The sequence below is a fragment of the Aulostomus chinensis genome, chromosome 12, assembly GCF_037954235.1.
Source record: "Aulostomus chinensis isolate RoL2024-O1b breed Wild chromosome 12, RoL_Achi_v1.0, whole genome shotgun sequence".
Lineage (NCBI taxonomy): Eukaryota > Metazoa > Chordata > Actinopteri > Syngnathiformes > Aulostomidae > Aulostomus > Aulostomus chinensis.
In genome coordinates this window covers 255,001-267,901 of record NC_141331.1, presented here as the reverse complement: position 1 = coordinate 267,901, position 12,901 = coordinate 255,001, and the positions used below count along the sequence as shown (strand labels likewise).

General features: G+C 47.7%; 1 protein-coding gene across 1 annotated transcript in view; it reads right to left on the bottom strand.

Moving 5' to 3' along the window:
* Window positions 1-4,979, bottom strand: part of LOC147251636 (titin-like) — a 196,372-nt gene extending 191,393 nt beyond the window's left edge. The window contains exon 1 of the mRNA XM_086221099.1: window positions 4,972-4,979. The gene's annotated coding sequence lies outside the window, so the exon portion shown is untranslated. The remainder of the gene's footprint in view (window positions 1-4,971) is intronic.
* Between the last annotated feature and the right edge of the window lie 7,922 nt (window positions 4,980-12,901).

The following is a 12,901-nucleotide window of genomic DNA, read 5'->3' as shown; positions in this document are numbered from 1 at the left end:
CATGAGCTATAAATACCAGGGGGCAGAGCCTGGTGGCTGACGGCGGGCAGCAGCTGACGGCGGGCGGCAGCTGCTGGCTGACGCTCTGGCTGACTCATCAGAAGAAGAATTAAGGCTGAATGATGCAAAAACACTGAGGCTCTAAAAAAGTCTCAAAGACAGGAAACAGAAAATACTTTGATCCGTGACGGTAAAGAAGAAATATGAAAAAAATCATGTATAGAAAAAATATTATGGATAAAATGATTGATTATAATTCATAGATGAATTCTCTTCATTGTATTTGAGTTGTCAAAGTTGAAAATGGTTAAATCAAATCTGGAAAAGGGACAAACATGAGGATGTTTGAGAAAACAAAAGTAAACAAATAATCAGTAGAACAAACAAAGTTTTCTTCCAAAACTTTGTTTGGCTGCAAAGATCAGTGATCAATAACTGATCATTGAACTCTGTAGAAGCTTGGCTGCCGCAGCAAAATTTAGCTTCCAACTGTGCCGTCAGTCAAGCAGAGGCAGGACTTCAGTCCGCAGCTTGAATTCATGTGAAACAATCAAAGAAACAAGAGACAAAAGATTTCACTGGTTTTACGCAGAAATCAATGCAATTATGTTTTAATGCTTCAACATTAATCTTTTTATGTTGTAACTGTTAATCAATTGTAGCGAAGCTCAGTTATTACGGATGCTATCAAAGAATTTTTGATCATCATCACACATTTTCATGTGAATTATTTCGCGTCGTCGTGTCCTCGGCGCTCGAGTGTCTTTCTCTGGCGATATTAAAAAAATATGTTGCGTTCAATTTGAAAGCTTTACTCAAACCGGGACGTCGCCCCCACTTGCACAATGTTGAGGTTCACACGGTTCAAAGAAGACTGATGGATGTGAGTTAGAACTGTTCCGACGTGAACCCGGCTCTCCTTCTTAACCTGATCGGAAGATCATTCAGTCAGAGTCTGTGGGAGCAACGGTGGACACGGGCCACTCAGCCTAAAGCTCCTCTGATATGACATCAAGATGGTGGCGTGCGGGAGGTTTGCTGGCTCCTCAGCCGTGTATTTCTCTTCCAGCTGTAAACACCGGCCAATCTGGATGACATCACAAAGGAACGTATGGATACATTTGAAAACAATTCTGCTTCAAAAAGTCCCTCTTTAATTATCAGCTGAACAAGCTGAAAGAATTTTGAAGGAGATCAATCAAAATCAATGACCGAAAGATTATTTATATCAAATGATCACAATCAAGTCACATGATTTGTCACCAGTGTTTATAATTCTATGATTTATGTGATTAAAACGGAAAGATCCTGTTACTGTGGATGAAATATAAAGGAACTGATGAAGTGGGATGATGATGGCACAGCGAGTCATCGTTTGACTCAAATATTTAATCCCATTTAATCGGCTGCGGATTGGCTAATCGCCTATTATTGACAACAACAAAGCACCTGATTGATTTTGAAACAAAATGATACAGAAGCACTGAGAATATTGATCAGCATGAAAACCAGATTCATCATTGGCGATGGATATTTAAACCTGAATTCTTACATTCTTGAACAACATGGAACTTAATGTAACCATGACAACCAAGCTCACTCTCAGACCCTACAATTCTTGGCTTCAGCTGATTGAATGCTGACTGAAGTGCGGCATCCTGGGAAAGCCAGGACTAGTCATGTGGACTAACAACATGGGGGAGGGGAGTTTTGTCTCACAATTAATGTTAGCATACAATTAGCATCACTGCTAACCTGCTAATCAAACTGCTACCCACCACAGTGCTGTCAGTCATCAGAGTGGTCGGTGGATTTACTGGGCCTGAAGAAGTGATGTCACACCAGGAAACGCTACTTCAGGTTGTATCCGGCACCCTCCTGTGTTGTCATTGCAATGTCCTGCTTCAAGGTGGACACTGTGGCTTATCTTTTCTCTTTCATTAACATCAGAAAGGACAGCGTGGGAATGTTTGACGCTGATAATACTGAGTCCCAGGTCACACACCCAGGTCAGAAACGTCAGCTTTTAGACCCGTGATGTCATCATCGTGTCTGTCCTGTGAGTGGACTGACAAGTGATTCAAGTACCCGACGTTGAGTCATGTTTTCTAACGTGACTTTGACTTTGTACATACTGACAGCAGCACGTGGGGCATCAGTGGTCCAGTTATAGCACGGTTATGGATTTTTATGAGTCAGTTACAGTGCTGTCACGGCCCAGTTACGGCCCAGGTAGCGCTCGGCTATGGATGGTTTATGGCAGATACAGTTCCGTACCAGGACCAACCCAAGACAAATGTCTTACTGAGTCTGTAAATGAAGTACTCGCTTCAAATAGACTGGCTCACTGCTGGGGTTCTCAAAGGGGGGTTTGGGGACGACTGAAAAGTTAAAATCAATCAAACTCAGCTTCACTGATGCAACGTTAAACCTTCTACTAGTTCTAAATAAGATGTGCTGGTTATTTCGCAGTGGTTGGTTTTGAGTTAGTACCTGCTGAGGGAAACAAGTCTCAGGCTGCCAAACAACTTAGACTCACGTTTTGATGAGACACATCTAAAAATATTGACGAATTTCTTGGAAATCAAAAAATCCAATGAAAGAAGCAGCAAAATGTGATTGATTACTAATTTCTAAGAAATTATGTTTCTATGTGAGGTTCTGGCAGGTGTGTGACCTGTGACCTCATCATGAGGTGTCAGGTGAACAACGCCAGATCAGGTCAACCTCCAAATCTCCAGACAGAATTGAAGAGTTTGTTCAATTCTACTGAAGCTGGAAACCAGCTGCCCCCCCCCCCCCCCCCAGCATGCCAGCACATTCTCCTCAGTACAAAAGAACATATTTATAGTTTCTGTGCAGAAAGACTGGCTGTTTGTTACCCTGCTGTCATGGTAACTGACCCCAATGCAGCTGATTGGAGGAGAAGCGACCGATGAGTTAACAGTCAAACTACAAACTGTATCACTAAAAACCTCAAACAAACTCAGTTGATATTTGCAGACTGGAATCTGAACGACAGATATGGCAGTGGCCAAAAATACTCCCCACCCCCCGCTGACCCTATGCCGCTTGATTGACAGCCACCATGTGTCACATAGCTGGAGGTGCGAGTGATAGCCCCCACTGCTCATTCCCTTAAAAAGCCATCAGCAGCCAGCTGACAGTCCTGCGTGCTGCCATCAGTCACTATAATTAGCCACTGCATGTGGCCGCAACCACCGAAACACAACCAGAACACAAAAACAGACCCACAAAAACCCAAGTTGTGGTCCTGGAACCCATAAGGCATCCGTGTCTCAGCAGATGTGGGGACACCAAGATAAACTACTCACTTGTATCCACAAGGCTGCCTGGGACTTACGGGACGGAGCCCAGTTGACGCAAATGCTTGTCCTTATCCCTGCACAGCGTTTTCCCGGAAAATCCAAGGTGAGAAACCTGGAAATATCCCCCCCCCCTCCGAACCAAACAAAACTACACAGAGGTGCCGTGTAGCTTTGCTGTCCCTCCTCGCTGTCCCTCCACGCGAGGTGAGGCTGGGAATGCTCCAACTGCTCAGGAGGGCCCACACGGCGCCCAGGGCTTTTATAGCAGGGGGGCGACGCCGCATCACCAACGCAGCAGCACGCCCCATTGGCTGCTGCCCCACCCAGGGGCATGATGGGACAAAGCGGCCATTTACCCAGGCTGCCAGTCACCCTGTGATTGTTTGTCCCATTAAACTGTGAATCAGATGGAGGAAGGTTCTGTTTCCTTGTGACTGACAGTTGAAGACCAGAAAACAGAGTCAGCAAAAGAAAATGGATCCAAAGTTCCTTTAGAACCGTGTATCAACATGATTAACGACTGGAACTGAAACATTTGGAACCAGTTTGCATTTTTGTGATCGATGACAAACTGATAGATGATCAACGCATCTGACAGGCTGAGAGTTGAAGAGTCATCGGAGTCATGAAATAGCTGCAGACCAAAAGGAGCCAGAGGCTGTTCCTGTCAATCAACCCCCCCACACAACACACACACACACACAAAGACCACACAAACACACTAACACAGAGACACACACAAAAACGTTAACACATACATAAACACACACACACACACACACACACACACACACACACACACATACAGCTTGCTGTTACAACAGCATCAGTGTGTTCACTGTCATTCCTTCTAGTTGGATTGCATGTCCGTCAGCTCGTTCACCGCCACAGCCTCGTGCTCACCCAACGTTTGGTAACAAGCTTTGGTAACATCACACAGCTGTCAATCACCCATCCTCCAGGAGGTTACTCAACCCTCCCAGTGCTGCCTTTCAGCTCCTCATGCTGACGTTGAACACACACACACACACACACACACACACACACACACACACACACACACACACACACACGTGATCACTCAAATCTACTGCCAAGTTTCATAACTCTGAATAAAGCTACCATGTTTGATCAAACATATTCTGAACACACACACATACACATACACACACACACTCAAACACACTCAGACTCATTCACGCTCACACACTAACAGAGTGTGTGTGTGTGTGTGTGTGTGTGTGTGTGTGTGTGTGTGTGTGTAGGTCCCTGATTAGAATACTTTACTAACTGAATTCTTTAGTGAATTCAAGTGAAATATGATTTGTTTGAGTGAAGCAGCTCAGTTGAATCGCTCCAAAATCTGGAGTGAACGGAGGTGTATCTGCTCATGTTCTCTCAAAATTATTCTGTAGGAACTTTTCAGATCCTTTTGGTTCGAAGAAGTTAGAACTTAGGTGGTATTCTAGAGGAGGACTAGATGTAGAGACTCAGTCCCTCTCAGAGACCTGAGCTTCAGGTCTGACTGAGCAGTGGGGGGCGTTCCATTTCTCTCAACAGCGTCAGCCGGTGGCTCATGTGCCCCTCAGACAGCAAGTGTCACCACAAGGCTTCAATATCAGGTTTGTAATGACTCACTCACCTGGGCCGTGGTGGCTGTCGTCCCTCGACCTCAGTTGTCCTCCAGTGAGCTGCGAGACAGAAAAACTTCCCTTTTATTTGCTCAGAAGCTCACAATCAGCTGAACCTGATGAAAGACCAGAGGAGGGTCTGCGTTCAGACCTCCCTCGGCTCTCCTCGGCCATTAGAGGGAGCCACAGGATGACGGATGCTAAGACATCATCATTTCCCTATCAATAGACATCAACTTTATTGGCACATAATTTAATTAACAATGTTACAAAGTTTCATGAATCAAAAAAATGTAAAATACTTTGAAGGTTTCTCTCATCTGTCAGTCACCAGAGGAGGCATCGCCAATTGTGAAGGACAAACCATTAAAACTCCTCCACAATTATAAAGGTAACACGCCGCCACCACCGCCACAGCAGGTCAAACAAATTGGAGGTTCTGTTTTGTTGCATTAAAACAACACAAACGTGTTTTCTTGTCATTGTCAGGGAAGTGATGGCGAGGTGTGTGTGGGAGCGGTCTCAGGGGTTCAGCCTGAGTGATGAAGGTAAATCAGAGATGGAACAGGGGTGTAGCTGCTGCTCTCAGGCATCCAGCAGAGGGCGCCGCTACACCGTAGCAACACTGACCAGCTCAGTTAAAATCTCAGACACAAACACTCGACTGATTTGATTCAAGAGGAGAAACTGAATCTTTGACTGACACCGATGAAATTTACCTGCACGTCAGTGACTTATTACAACTGCTGCAGCTGGATGACGTCATTTTCTACACAAAGGTGATAACCTGATTCTTGTCCGTCCCCATGTGGTCAGGCGATGGGCTTGTCATGGTAACCCTCTGCTCCCACCTGTCAGTGACGTCAGACTCTGTCAAAATGTGATGGCCTCAGAGTAACACTGAGACCTTTTTTGTGTCCTGTCATCCTGGGACTCTGCAGCAGGTGACTGGGGGTATTGTGGGAGTGACCTTGGGTGGGGTGAGGGTGGTGATCCCCTGGCTGGCAGCCCCTGGCTAGGGGAACAGCTAAGCTGCTAACCCCAACCCAGGGGTGGGACATTTGAGCAAAATGAGTCTGCTGTTAGGGTGTGTGTTTTACCCATACGGCTTCGCAGCTGGCCGGGACAGCCGACTGGACATTGAGGTCACTTCCTGTTACCTCTTGTGGGACCCGCTTAGGACGACAAACCAATCAGACTGACAGCCGACCTGCATCAAGGGTTTAAATTCGGACGCCATGGAGAGCAAACAAATCGAGTCACTTTGCGGTGGATGTGATGTGTCCTTCATGCCATCACCAGCACAGCTACCACTATGATGGCACCCTGCGTCTCATCTGTAAGTGGTGCTCGCTAGATTCGATGTCTGACAAACATTTCTGCTTATTTCAAAATGAAAATCAGATAAACGTTGGAGCAACTAGACGTCAAACTCATGATGGCCCAGGACATGCTGACATTGTCACGTTAATCATCACACGTTTGTGTCCATGTTAACTCATGTTTTATTAACTGTGTGCAGAGGCAACATAACAACAGTGTGCCAGTGCTCGATACATTACGTTAGTCTCACTGAGCATGCGCACAGCTTGAGGGCCAGAACTACGGAAGCCTAACTAGGTAAAAAGGCACATCACAACACATCTCCCCCTTTTGAGTGGAACTGAGGTACATGAACATGCAAACACATTTTAAGTTAAACATTTCCTGCATAGACTGCAAACAAGGATGTGTATTCTTATGAAGAATCAAATTAAAGCATCTCCAAAGTCTCTTGTGACCTGTAATTCTTGACTCAAAAAGGACTTTAATAAAACAGTCCATGAACAGTCTTTGGGATGTTTCAACATCACTCTCTTTGTAAAGAGCATCAACTCAAAGGATTTAACTAAGGATGTTCCTATTAATAAACAAACAGTCTCAGTCACCAGGCAGGAACTCACCCGACTGATGAATCTTCCGTCTCACAAAGTATCTCTATACCTGAGTGGTGGTTGGATCACACGGCCTCACTGTGTGACTCTAGCTGCCCATGGGAGGGAGAGGGCCGCTGAGGAGTCGCTGGTACAGTCTCCGGGGGTGGCCCGCTCGATGGTGGTCCAACTGTGGCCGGAGCAGAGCAGGGACTTGTTGCAGGCCGGTTCAGACCCGGTGAGTCAGACAGTTCGGCGTTCTCAGGGACTGCTTGCAGGTGTTTCCGGTTGCGTCACATCACAATCCCATTCTCCGTCCTGATGAGGTGGGACCGCGGCTCTGCAGATCTCCCGATGACCTCAGCAGGGGTCTTCCATTCTTTCTCTTCATCCACCCTCCCTCTGACGGGCTGCCCATGATGCAGTTCTGACAGTGGGAGGGCAGAGTGTCAACGGTTGTAGAAGTACTCATAAGCCTTCTTAGCCTTAGAGTCTTTCAGCTGAACAGTGTCGTGGTCGACGGGGTCTGCTCGTAGTTTTCTTTCCAGCATGGGGACCGTCGTTCGGATGTGCCGACCCAGCATCAGCTGAGCAGGACTGACCCCTGTTGCTGTGATGGGCGTCGCCCGGTAGCTCATCAGGGCGAGTGACAGGTCCGGCTGTTTGAGGATCCTTTTAGCAGACTGGACCGCACGTTCAGCTGCCCCCATTACTCTGTTGAAAATGGGGGCTGGAGGTAGAATGGGTAAACCCATAGGCTCTACTGAAGTCTCTGAACTCCACAGATGCAAACTGCATGGCATTGTCACTGATGAGCTCCAGTGGTATCCCCCACCTGGCAAACATGCTTTTGAGTCTGTTGATGACTTGTAGGTTTGAGGTCGAGGGCAGGTGAGCCATCTCGATGTAGCGGGAGTAGTAGCAGACTACTATCAGATAGCTCTTCCCTTATAGCTCGCAGAGGTCCGCCGCAACCTTCTGCCAGGGTCCATCTGGCAGGGGCGTGGTCTTGAGCAACTCCCGTCTTTGTTTTGGTTTGTGTTTGATGGAAAATAGCCGTGTGTCACCTTCTGTTTAATGTCGCTGCTGATGTCAGGCCACCAGACTGAAAGCTTGGCTCTCTCTTGGCATTTTGTCAGCCCCTGATGGCCCTCGTGGATCTGTTTCAGGACGTTGACTCTCAGCTCAGCAGGAATGACTATCCTGTCGTGGTCCATCCGACTCAGACAGGTGGTTTCTGGCTGCATAGTAGGCCTGGAAGGAAGGAAACACAGCCGTTTGGTGAGGCCAGCCATTTCAGATGTTCCTGGTGACTGCCTGGAGGTCTGAGTCATGTCGTGTGGTTTCTCTTATCTCGTCGAGCTTGTCCTGTGAGATCAGTTTGCTGGTCACTACAGCTCTGATGTGGGCCACAACATCTTTTTCCATCCCTGTCTCTGTTTCATGGCTCAAAGGACTCCTGGACAGGGTGTCTGCCACAATGAGCTGTTTTCCTGGGATGTGCACAGCTGTGACACGAAACCTCATAAGGCGCATTAAAAGTCTCTGGCACCAGAGTGGCGCTCTGTCCAGGTCACACACATTTATCAATGGCACCAGAGGTTTGTGATCTGTCTGGAGGATGAAACCGTACAAGCCCTGCACATAGCGGCTGAACCGTTCACAGGCCCACACCGCGGCCAGGCACTCCTTCTCAATTTGGGAGTATCGTTTCTCCATCTCTTTCTTAGAAAGCAACCGGTTTCAACTCACCGTCGTGGTCCTGAAGTAGTGCCGCCCTCAAGCCGTAGCTGCTCGCGTCTGCACTGACCACAGTGCAGCGTCTGGGGTCATAGTAGGCTAGGGTGGGTGCCAATGCGAGCATAGCTCTGGCTTTCCTGAGTGCCTGCTCTTGGGAATCACCCCATGTCCACTCATTCTCTGTCTTGAGCAGGTCGTGACAGGGTGCAGTATGGTCGAGAGTCCAGGAATAAACTTCCCCAGGTAGCTGATGAATCACAGCCGTTGCCTCAACTCCCTGACATTCTTCAGAATGGGCATCTCCGTGACGGCTCTGACCTTGTTCTTGTCCGGCTTTATGCCCTCGGCACTGATGATGTGTCCGAAGTAGCTTATTTCGGACTTGCTGAAGTGACACTTGGCCCTATTTAGTTTCAGGCCTGATCACTTGATGGTCTGTAGGACCACCTCCAGACATCTGTCATGTTCCTCCTGACTCGAGCCGAACATCAACACATCGTCCATTACCATGACGACTCCATCATGGTCTTTCAGGAGGTTTGACATGAGTCTCTGGAATATTTCCGAAGCTGATGTGATCCCGAAGGGCAGCCGACGGAAACAAAACCTGCCCATCGGTGTGATGAATGTTGTCAGTCTCTGGCTACTGGTCTTGAGAGGGATCGGCCAGAACCCACTCGATGCGTCCAGAGTGCTGAACACCTTGGCCCCAGCTAACGTAGGAGTGATGTCGTCGAGTGTTGGCATCATGTATCTCTGTCGCTTGACAGCCTGCTTTAGGCACTTGAGGTCGACGCACACCCTAACGTCACCTTTGTTCTATTTTGGTGCTGATACCATGGGCACGCACCTGTCAGTGGGCTTAGTGACGTCGTCTATGATGCCCAGAGCCAACATGCGCTTTAGCTACGCCTCCACTTTGGGGAGCAAGGGAAATGGCACCTACCTTGTTGCACCTTTTACAGGTTTTACCTTGAGCTGGGCACGTTCTTACTTTCCATGCTTATAGTTGCACCTTCAGCACATCTCCTGTGTTGACTTGCCGTATTTCGGTTTCTTCTTCCACTGGCGGCTGTCACCTCTTTTTGCATTGCCGTGCTGCTGGCTCCTTACTGCATTTACTGAGCAGTCAGCTCTCTCGACAGTCAGTCGATTTATCTTTTCTCTCTGTCTGGCCATTTGGATTGCTTTCTCCAGAGTGAGCTCGGGGTCAAGCTATAGTTTTTGAGACACCTCCTGATCTTGTAAGCCGATGACGATTCTATCCCTGATGTGCTCATCTTTGGTATTTCCAAACTGACTGGGTTGGGCTAGCTCATACAGGCTTCTCACAAAGGACTCTACACTTTCCCCGGGCTTTTGAACCGCCTAAAGAAGCATGCACGGTCGTGGATTATGTTATGTTTAGACATGAAGTGCTCATCAAATTTAGCTAGCACAGTCTCATAACAAACTCAGGATTGCGATTTTGCTCTGTTACTGCTCCGAACACAAAAGAGTCATAAATGGCCTCTGCCTCTCTCCCCATTGCGTAGAGAAGAGAGTTTACTTGAATCTCACCGGACTCTTTGTCAAGTTTATTTGCCACTCGAAAACGTCCAAAGCGGCGCTTCCACGTTTCCCACTCCGGCGGTTGAGAAAAGTCAAACTGTTCAGGTGGCTGAAACTTGGCCATTTTCACGTTTAATTTTCACTCCTTTCTGTGTCTTCTTTCCACTTCTTGGCGCTGGTCCGTGACTTCTGACACCATGTCACGTTAATCATCCCACATTTGTGTCCATGTTAACTCACGTTTTAGTAACTGTGTGCAGAGGCAACATAACAACAGCAGCAACTGACCACCAGTGCTCGATACGTTACGTTAGTCTCACTGAGCATGCGCACAGCTCGAGGGCCAGAACTATGGAAGCCTAACTAGGTAAAAAGGCACATCACAACACAGACATAACCACCTTCATCCAACCACGTATCAACACCACAGTGACCCGAAACACCTTGACATTGTTTCATCACACACAGAGAAAATGAGATGGGGGGCTTTATGGCATGGAATGGTGAGTCGGTAAATGGGCTCCTTCACCTCCTCCTGAGTGCCTGGCTGGCTGGGAAGTGGCGAGCTGTCTGGTGGCCTCCAGCAGCAGAAGTTTCAGAACCACCACTGGTCCCTGAACATAGCGCTCCATCTGGTGGCTGGCTGCCAGCACCTGTCACCTGCAGCTGCCAGCGAGTGTACACGCAGACATCTGCTGGTGCTGGAGGGGCTGACGGCCCGTAATGCCTTGGTGGCTTCACCTGAGAATCGTGATCGTTCATCTATGCGTTTATGACATTCAAAATATATTCCAGCTTGCCACTGTACTGTTAACGTATCAGCAAAATACTGCCTTCAGCGCTAAAAGCTAGCCTAACTAGCTAGACTAGCTCAAACTTTTCCCTGGTTTTTAGCAACTGTGGCAAGCGCAAGCCGGTAGCTTGGATGTCATTGTAACTGTATGCATGCTAATGTTAGCTGTCACTGCTAGCAGTACCTCCCACTCCTGATAGTGTCTGTCACCAGTCACCCCATAACTCTCCACCCACTCAGTCGTCCCTGCAGTGGATAAACACCAGATCGTGTCATTGGCGTGCAGCAAAGTTTGACTTTAACAACAACTGTAATTACTGATGATGCAATGACCACATCATCCCCATGTTCTGACTTTTAAGATTATACCATTACTGCAACCGGTGAATACTGAACACTGATTGGCTTCTGGGGTGTAAAACAGCCTCCCTTCACAACTTTTTGTTTGGCTGGCAGATGATGCGTTTCTGGTCAGTCTGGTCATTGCATGACTTGTGTGTCTTTTCAGCTCACAATTGTCAGGTTATACCGCCGTGGCGGATCCCATGAGACCATGACAGAAGATGGAATGTGCTCTGTTTCTGCAGCACAGATAACATGATTGATTGATTGATTGATTGATTGATTGATTGGATTAGCTGTGGGTGGTGACAAATTGCTGATTCCATCAGCTCGACGCAAAGATGGCGTCATGCCTTTAAAATCCAATAATAATAATAATAATAATAATAATAATAATAGTCGGGCTGCACGGTGGTGCAGTGGTCAGCACTGTGGCCTCACAGCAAGAAGGTTCCGGGTTCGAGTCCCGGCTCGGGCGCGGGATCTTTCTGTGTGGAGTTTGCATGTTCTCCCCGTGCCTGCGTGGGTTCTCTCTGGTACTCCAGCTTCCTCCACAGTCCAAAGACATCAATTTGGGGACGAGGCTGATTGATTCTCTAAACTGACCGTAGGTGTGAATGTGAGTGTCAATGTTTGTTCGTCTCTGTATGTTGGCCCTGCGGGTGAACCCCGCCTCTCGCCCGTAGATGCTGGGATAGGCTCCAGGCCCCTGCGACCCTTACTAGTAAGGAATAAGCGGAAGATGACGGTGGATGGATAATAATAGTCATCATGAATGGGAGACTGCTTTGTATCTGAGCAGGAAGTCTACGCTGCCTCATGGCTCACTTTCACACTCACATGACTCCATCTCCATGGCAACAGGGACACCAAATAACCAGGGGAAAGCCCTCTTTTTAGCATATTTTGATAAACACAATAAGAGTTTTGTCACATTAATGCAGGCAGTCAGAGATTAACATGAAGACACACACACACACACACACACACACACACACACACACACACACACACACACACGAACTGAAGCTTGGCAGCTAATTCGCCATGTTTCTACATCCCGTTGGGGTTACCAGGGTTCAGGGGTGGAAACTATGGATCTTTTCACATTCATTTAAATGCTGGTGAAATTAAATATTTTGCACATCACCTCACATGGTCCAGGACAGGAAGGAGTGATGGAGAGATGGATGTTTCTGAAACTACGGAGCATCCTGGACAACATCACCCACCCCTCCATCAGCTCCTGGTCCAACACAGGAGTACACAGACCAACAGACTCAGACCCCCCACATCAAAAACTGAGCACCACAGAGGTCCTTTCTCCCAGTGGCAATAAAACTGTGGAACACATGTCAGTGATTGGACTGTCCACCGTCCACACCCACTGTCTCCATGTCAGCGATCATCTGATTGTTCTTAGTTTTGTTCTTTGCGTGTGGTCTTGTTCTGTCACAATGAGCTGAGCCTGGTTCTCTTTCATTCCCTGTTTGTTGTTGTTGAGTGGAGTGCTGTTAGGAACAGAATTTCCCTTGGAGATGAATAAAGGATTCAGATTCTGGTTCTGATTCTGGTCCTGAGACGCCTGTCTCAGCTCGTCAG